The following is an 8,828-nucleotide window of genomic DNA, read 5'->3' on the forward strand; positions in this document are numbered from 1 at the left end:
CTTGGTCTCCAATTCTAGCCTAGAAGGCCCTCTTCCTCTACCTTCACCTTCCCTTGATCCATAGCTATTTTCCATTTCCGAGATGTTTTGAGTCCTCTCCATAATTTCCGCACTATTCATGCTATCAAAGTTGCCTTCGGAAGCCGCCACTATCATGTCCCTAAACCTTGGCTCAAGAGTTTGAAAGAAGGTTTGGTGGTCATCCACTTGGGAATACCATGATGTGGACAAGAAGTAATGAGGTCTCTAAAGTGCTCCCAAGCTTCACTTAAGGTCTCAAGATCCTTTTGCATGAAAGTTTGAATCTTATGTCTTATCCTTGCGGTCTTCGATGGAGGGTAAAACTTGTTGATGAAAGCCTTAGAAAGGCTAGCCCATGTAGTATAAGTACCCGGATCATGAGAATCCAACCACTTTCTTGCATTATCTTTCAAGGATAAAGGGAATAACACGAGAAGATTTTGGTCTTCGGTGACACCATTATGCTCTATTGTGCCCACCTTCTCCTTAAACATGACCAAGTGGCCATGAGCATCTTCATTCTTTATCCCATGGAAGGTATCTTGTTGGATGAAAGAGATGACATGGTGTCGAAGCTCAAAAGTGTTTGGAGCAATTACTCCATAGTTGATTGTCGAGCAAGACCAGTTAGGGTCCGGCCTATTATAGTATCCCATTGGTTGGTCCGCCATGTTATCGTTCACAAGGTTGTTTGTGGGTGAAATTGGGGTATTTGGTGAACTAGGTGAATTGGTATTATTGGTATCATGTGAGTGGTTGGGTGAGTTTATGGGGGGAGATGATTGGGGAATGGTTTATTGAAATGATAATGGGCTTTAAGGTGGAAAAAGAGGGTGGAATGGTTAAGGACGCAATTGTTGAAGTAGACGTATTTTGTAGTTGGTATTGTGAGGATGAAGATCTCCTTAGAGCCGAAAGTGCTAAATGTCTTCTTGCCCAGAAGGTCTTCTCAATCTCACGATCAAGAAGGAAAATAGGCCCGGTATTACACCTATACACGCACTCAAAAAGAGATCAAATGGTCCTAATGCAATAAATGCACTAGGACAAGGGTGTAAAACAAGTAAGAAATGTAAAATAAACCTAGAAGCAAACAATTAATCATCAATATTGCCAACCCCGACAAAGGCGCCAAAAACTTGATATGCTTTATATTTGTAACCTTGCAAGTATAACGAGTGATTGTAGATGTGAGGGTCGAACCCAAAGGACGAGGTTATGGCTCTCAAATTGCTTGTTAATTTCTAGTTTAGTTCTAGCAAGAGATTTGAAAGATTGATAAACTAGTTGGTAATAAGACTACAACTAAGAGCAAGTAAATGAACTAGATGATGCTAAAATGATTAAAATATCAATTAAAGAGACTAGGGTGGCCGAGTTCACTTACGTTGATAGAAGATCGAGTCTTGGCATAGATTAACAAGTAATTAAGGCAACTTCAAAGGTAAATCCCCACTCCTCGATGTGAGACTAACCCAAGGTTAAGCATAATTAAGCCCTCTCTTAAATTACCCAAAACCCACTAATTGTCATGTAATATCTAAACACGAGTTAAGCTCTCACCCAACAATTAATAAGATAGTAGAAGGACTCAAATTCTGATTCAAGCAATTCCACAAACACTTTGTATGCATGACAATTAAAAGAGAAATTACCCATAGATTACTTGTAGTTTTAAGCCAATAATCTACCCTTATTATCCACACAAGGTTCGCCTTCACCCTTGTAGAACACTACTCAAGCATGACTATAATAATGGGAGCAAAGGATGAACAACACAACATGAAAATAGCAAGAGAAAACATAATATGAAAGCAAGAAAATCCAACAACAATAAACATGTAAATAAATGAAAGTAAGATGAAACTAGGAGAAACATTATACCAACATTAATTAAAGGAGCAAACTTGGATTGAAATAAGAAAAGATGAATCTCTTCTTGTCTTCCAATTACAATCCAATATTAAATGTAAACTAATGAGGTATTTTAGATCTAAACTAACCAAGAGGAGAATTAAAAATATTAAATGTGAAAGATTACAACTTTTATTGAAGGAAAATTAGAGAGAGAGAAATGTTCTAGTTAGGGTTATTGTAATACTCCGTATTTAATAATTATATAATAATAATATTATATTGTATTTATATGAGTTATGAATGAGACGGAATAATGAAATAATAATAATAATAATAATAATAATAATAATAATAATAATAATAATAATAATAAAAATAATAAAAATAAAAATAAAAATAAAAATAGCCGCGCGCATCAATTAATGATAGCTGCGCGCATCTTTTCATAAAAAAAATTAAAAATAAATAATAATAATAATAATAATAATAATAATAATAATAATAATAATAAGATGGTAATGATAATAATAATAATAATAATAATAATAATAATAATAATAATAATAATAATAATAATAATAATAATAATAATAATAATAATAATAATAATAATAATACGTTGTAATGATAATAATAATAATACGTAATACGATATATTATACATGTATACATATACTCATACCATACTAACTACCATTATATACTGTGAACGTGGGCCCACCTGCACGCCCAGCCGATCTGTAGACATACAACGGTCTTTTGAAAGCCATGCTCGGCAGCGTAAAAATATGCTTTCGACCGGATTGTTTAGATCGGTCGGTTTCATCTCGGTAAGGGTCTCGAAACGATTAGAGATGTTCGGAGTCGCCACTAAGCATTTGTGGGATGCTTGGAACCCGTTCGAATCCACTTTATACCTCGGTCAAACGAAGCTCAAAGCAGTGTTTGACATAGGTACTAACGATAAGGAATCGTCTCTCTTTAGCATCCTATCTCTAGAATGACTCTCGTACGCCCTGGATAAGGTCGTCCACTATCCAAAGTTTCTGAGTAAGAGGTGAAGGTACGTATTGGAAGCCCTTTAATCAGACACCCAATCTCGCCCGCGGTAGCGGCCTCTACTGATCGATCTTGGTTGGTTGAATGCAAAAGTTGATAAAACGGTTTAAATGCATAAATACGCATCCAATAGTTTAAACCTAACATGTGAGAGCTTTCTAAGTCGGTTGATTTAATCCAAGTATCAAGTATAAGACGTCGAGTTGGATTTACGGTTGATTTGCATGCAAGACGAAAATTAAACACCCATTTACCAAATTAGGTTTATGGCACAAAACGTGATCCATTTGTCTTAGTAAGACATTATGCAAATACGGTTTTTGAATGAGCAAATTAGTCGTCTGATCTGTCCTATATCCGGGTTAACCAGAGTCGGGATCGTCCTAGACCAATGCTAGAAGGGGAACAAACCCTGCATCAGGCAGCCAGAATAGGCGCGAGCCTATTGACGATGTAAGGGGGTCTCTCCTGGTTCGAAAATAGGAAAAGAAGTGGCCTGTTTAGGCGCGGGTCAGTCAACGGTATATGACGTGCTCTGACCATTGAAAAACGTTTATAAAACGTGTTGAAATATGGTTATTTGAACCCGTTTTGGTTTGAAAGGACCGTTTAGGCCGTATTTGTGTTGATTTGAAGAACGAGACTTGAATAATCGTCCTTATTTTGACGGTATTCGATGTCGGGTTCGACTTTGTAAACTTTACATGAATAGTTTTGAAAATGAATATGAACTAATTGTTTTAAGTTCATTTGAATATAATTAGTCGATACTCATCATCGTACTCGGATTAAAATCCTACATGGTATGTAGAACCAAGGATGACTTTGTGTTGGTGACTAATACATTTATTTTGAAAATGTAAAGAAATGATGAAAGGTTTTAAAATACCTTCCAAAATGTAAAGAAATGAAATAAAAGGCTTTAAAATACCTTTTAAATTTAATTAACCAAATATTATCACCGAAACACGGATTAAACCGTCATGGTATTAAGAACCAAGGGTAAAAAATGTTTTATGATTAAAACTTGTAGAAAATGGTTTGAAATTACTTGCAATGGTAAAAACCGATTACAAATATGAAAATGAAAATAGGGGAAAGAAGAGACCAGACACGGATTGGACTTAAGGCTGGGCGGGGTGCTTTAGGCGCGAGCCTATGTGCTACGTAAGTAGCCTCTGCCTCAACCAAAAAGTCCGGTTTTGGCTCATTCTTCCCATGTTTTGGACTATGTTATGCATGATTTAGCATGTTATAGTCATAAAACAGGTAAAGACATGATAAAAAAGGATTTTTACAGCCTCATACTTACATGCTTGGCTTATGGCGACAAACTGACGTAAGTGTATCAACTCGTTTGGTCGGAAAAGACTCTGTTTAAAACCGTTTTAGTAAGTAAAAAGAGTGTTTGTTATGTTTAGTGATGGTATAGTGGTCGAGATGGTCGGTCAAGTGATTTAATACACGATGATGGTACCAAACAATGTGTAAGGCTTGTGTTTACGATCGGTAGGTCGTAAACACGTGTCGGATTGTGACTTAGGAAGTCGAGTCTAGAATTTTAAGGGAGAAAAGAGGGGGCGGACACTCGCGTAACTTTCAAATGGTTTCATTTAAGGGGTATTTATAGGAAAATGAGTGGTTGTGTGAGTTTTGAGCGACGTGGCCACCTAGGCTGCTCAAAGAGGCGCGAGCCACGTCGCACATCTTCGAGGTGTCTTGTCACTTTCACACAAATGCAATTATGATTTGTTCTATCCTAGGATTTGTATGCACATGTTTGGTACTTAACCATCCATGATCCTGGGAAATCTTAACATGGAAGCATTTGAATGGTTTTTTTTTTGTGTTTGACTTGGTTTGACTCGTTTTTGGAGTCGGGATTGGAATTTTTGAGTCGGTTTTTGGTCCGGTCACGGTTTTGACTCTAGTTGGTATCATTGTGACCCCGTCGTCATGCATTAAACACTCCAGGTACTTTTGAAAAGTGTTGAAATGTTTTATTTTCGAAAGCGTTTTAAGTTTTCCGACGTAAAGTTGTACACGGACTGTAGATCAAACGCTGCGATTCCAAAGCATGTTGTAGTCCGATAATCATCGAGTGTTTGTTGGAGTCTTAGCAGATACTGGGTATCTACAGAGAGCCTTCTTTGACTGAGGCTTGAACAGGGCGAAAGTCAAAGTAGAGTCCCCAGGTCAATCGAAGATTACACCCTGGAGACCCAAGCGACGTCAAGGCGGCTCGAAAGGATTCGGGCCAAGGACCTGCCATCAGGAAGGATGACGCCAAGGCGACTCGAGGGTACGAGCCAAGGACCTATCGTCGGGAACATTTTAGAGTCTGTCGACTGTCCATGCGGGTCGTTTACAGTCCGTTAGACTACGTACAAAGGCTCGCTAGCCATAAGAAGGAGTCATACCTGAGGTATCTTCGGATAGGTCCTCACGTGTTTACGGACAAAGGCTCGCCAGCTGGATAAGGAGTCGTACTCGAGGCATCTTCGGGATACGTCCTTAGGTTTTATCTTGTTTGCGGACAAAGGCGCACCAGCTGTGTTGCGGATATAAAGGGGCTCGCCCGCCGCGGTGCGTTGTAAGGCTCGCCAGCCATGAGGCGTACATAAAGAGGGCTCGCCAGCCGTGGTGCGTTGTAACGCTCGCCAACCATGGTGCGTATGTAAGGAGGGCTCGCCAGCCGCGGTGCGTTGTAAGGCTCGCCAGCCATGGTGCGTACATCAGGAGGGTTCGCCAGCCGTGATGCGTAGTAAGGCTCGCTAGGCATGGTGCGTACATGAGGAGGGCTCGCCAGCCATGGTGCGTATATGAGGAGGGCTCGACAGCCACGGTGCGTTGTAAGGCTCGCCACCCATGACACATACATAAGGAGGGCTCGCCAGCCGTGGTGCGTATATGAGGAGGGCTCGACAACTGCGGTGCGTTGTAAGGCTCGCCAACCATGGTGCATACATCAGGAGGGCTTGCCAGCCGCGGTGCGTTGTAAGGCTCGCCAGCCATGGTGCGTACATGAGGAGGGCTCGCCAGCCGTGGTGCGTATATGAGGAGGGCTCGCCATCCGCGGTGCGTTGTAAGGCTCGCCAGCCATGGTGCGTATATGAGGAGGGCTCGCCAGCCGCGGTGCGTTGTGAGGCTCGCCAGCCATGGTGCGTATATGAGGAGGGCTCGCTAGCCGCGGTGCATTGTAAGGCTCGCCAGCCATGGTGCGTATATGAGGAGGGCTCGCAAGCCGCGATGAATTGTAAGGCTCGCCAGCCATGGTGGGGTCGGTTGATCGATAGTGAGAATAGCCGCGTTGGATGGGCTTGTTTTGAAATTGCGAACGCTTGATGCCGCCGTGGAAATAGTGAATTTTGAATTTCACTATTATTGTTTTTAAAGTGACGGTTTATGTTGCCGCTGTTGATATATGAAGGAATAGTGAATTTTTAATTTCACTATTTGTTTTTGAAGTGACAGTTTATGTTGCCGCCGTTGACATTTGAAGAAATAGTGAATTTGAATTTCACTATTATGTTTTTGATGTGACGGTTTATGTTGCCGCCGTTGACATTTGAAGGAATAGTGAATTTTGAATTTTCACTATTATTTTTGAAATGACGGTTTTAATTGCCGTTGTCTGAATTTTTAAGAAATAGTTAATTTTGAATTTTTACTATTATTTTTGAAATGACGGTTTTAATTGCCGTTGTCTGAATTTTGAAGAAATAGTGAATTTTTAATTTTCACTATTATTTATGAAATGACGGTTTTAATTGTCGTCGTTTGAATTAAGGTTTGTTATGGAAAATTGGGCCAAAGCCCAAAGTTTCGCTGAATGAAGCAGGGAGCACCCCATTGAGGCGCGAGCTACTTGGCGAGGTAAGAGGGATTCCCTATTTTCTGTAAAAGACGGGAGAATGTCTTGCTCGTCATTCTCACTTCGTCTTCTTCATACTCTCGACAAAACCCAAACAAATCGCCATTGTTGGTCTTCTTGCTTGCTTGAGTTCGTGCCATCATCAACATGTCATCTCAAGGTATATATTTCCTCTTGAATCCATTTGAATTTGGTGGTCTTTTTGATTGATTGAATTAGGGCGAAATTTGATACCCTTAAAATCGATTTGGGCGTTTTATATTGAGCCTATTTCGAGTTAAATTGATGATTGCACTAGGTTAGAAACCTGTTTAGGAGTATAGGGGTGCTTTTAGTTTGCATTTTTGTCCCCATTTACGTCCCCTATGCTCGAAAAACGTGAGTGAGGTGGAGAAACCGTCTTAATTCACAATGCCAAGTTTATTTGCTTGAATAGTGTGCCCCACTAGGTTGCATTGTAGTCGGGGAAGGTCGTGTTTGCCATTTTGGACGTTTGTTGGGTATTGTAGGATAAATTAGAACTTTTGCCTTTTGTGACGGTCTTATGTCTGACAAAATAAGCATCTGTTTGGGCTTAAATGGAGTCAGTTTGCCTTGAAATGGACCTTATTGGTAGTTTAGGTCGCTTTGAGACGTGGTAAAATCACGTTGCCTCATTGTGGTCGTATTTTGAAATTTTGACCGGTTTGCGCTCAAATTGGCGTAGAAATTTGCCTTTTTGAGTTGTAGAAAATGCCCCATTGCGTTAGAATCGTATTTTGGGTTGTTGTTGGCGGACCTTATATGGGTCCTCAGGTGCCATTTTTGTTGTGGTTGTTGTTTTGACTCGTCTTTTGCTTGAAAAGAAGGGCGAGTCGTTTTTTGTGCGTTTTTTGTAAATTGTTTTGTTTGGTTGTGTTTGGGCGGGATTTCCCTCGTTCTGCTTTGCAGGTTTTTTTTTGGATTTGTACATTTTACGCCGTCGTAATGCCGAAATTTCGGCTGATGTTCTTTGTTTGCAGGAGAGTGTTCGGGACCTACTGGGTCCCTTGCTGCGGCTTTAGAGGACTTGTTTGGGACACGGCCGGTCAGTACTCCCGCCAGTGCGCCTGACGTTACAGTGGAGGACGCTTCTGAGGAGGAGGGGCCCTCCGAGGAGGCTGTTAGGGCTGAGAGAGCCGCTGAGGTCCGTGAGGGGTCCGTTGTTGGGGTTGCTGGTGTTGAGAGAGCTGAGACAGGGTCTGAGGCTGGTACCTCTGGGAGGAGGGTTACCAGGAGGAGGAGGGCTTCTCGACCGACTAGACGAACGTTACAGAACGTCGTTAGGGTCGTTGAGATGCCTCATATCCGTCACGTTGAGTCTCATGGTCAGAAGAGAAGGAGGGCGGAGACGGTCGAGGACGACATTCACATCGCGGGTTGGGAGGCCAGACGGGTTACAGCTCTGCGGAGGCTGAACCTGCGGGCGGCACTTGCTTGGGTTGAGGGTTTCGATGGTAGCCAGTTGTTGCTTCGACTGGACAGGCACATCTCCTACCGCGCACATGAGGGCCTGGTAAGTCGTGTCACTTGATTGAACTTTCGTCGCTTTTGAAGTGTCAGACCTGAATAGATGTTCTGACGTTGTTTATTTTTGATTTCAGGAGATCGGCACCATGAGGACTTTCTCAGGTTTCACTACCTGCCTGGGCTTCTACGACGTTCTCCGAGCCGGTACAAGGGCATTGATAGAGAGGTCGGCTTTTGGGCCGTTGGTGGCTGTAACACCCCCATATACCAAGGAGCCTTAATAAAACCTTCCCTAGCATATAAAGGCATTACCATCTCAGTTGCCCGAGGAAAGTAATTATCAAAAGTCGATAAAAACATTTATAAATTATTACAAGTGATTAAACCAACACTACTGATACAAAGATACAACTTGACATCCTTAGGTGAACTATCTTTTCACGTAACTTGTGAAAAACCCATCCCTGCTAAGACTCCAGCCAACTTCCAAGACATCACCTGAAATACCGACTGCTCAACATAAGGGATC

The 8,828-nt window shown here is 41.6% G+C and overlaps 1 non-coding gene across 1 annotated transcript; it reads left to right on the forward strand.

Moving 5' to 3' along the window:
* Positions 1-213: 213 nt before the first annotated feature.
* On the forward strand, positions 214-320 carry LOC141635090 (small nucleolar RNA R71). The gene has a single exon (XR_012539796.1). It is a non-coding gene; the product is annotated as a small nucleolar RNA R71 (small nucleolar RNA).
* Positions 321-8,828: the final 8,508 nt, after the last annotated feature.

The sequence above is a fragment of the Silene latifolia genome, chromosome Y (genome assembly GCF_048544455.1).
Source record: "Silene latifolia isolate original U9 population chromosome Y, ASM4854445v1, whole genome shotgun sequence".
In the NCBI taxonomy this organism is placed as follows: domain Eukaryota; kingdom Viridiplantae; phylum Streptophyta; class Magnoliopsida; order Caryophyllales; family Caryophyllaceae; genus Silene; species Silene latifolia.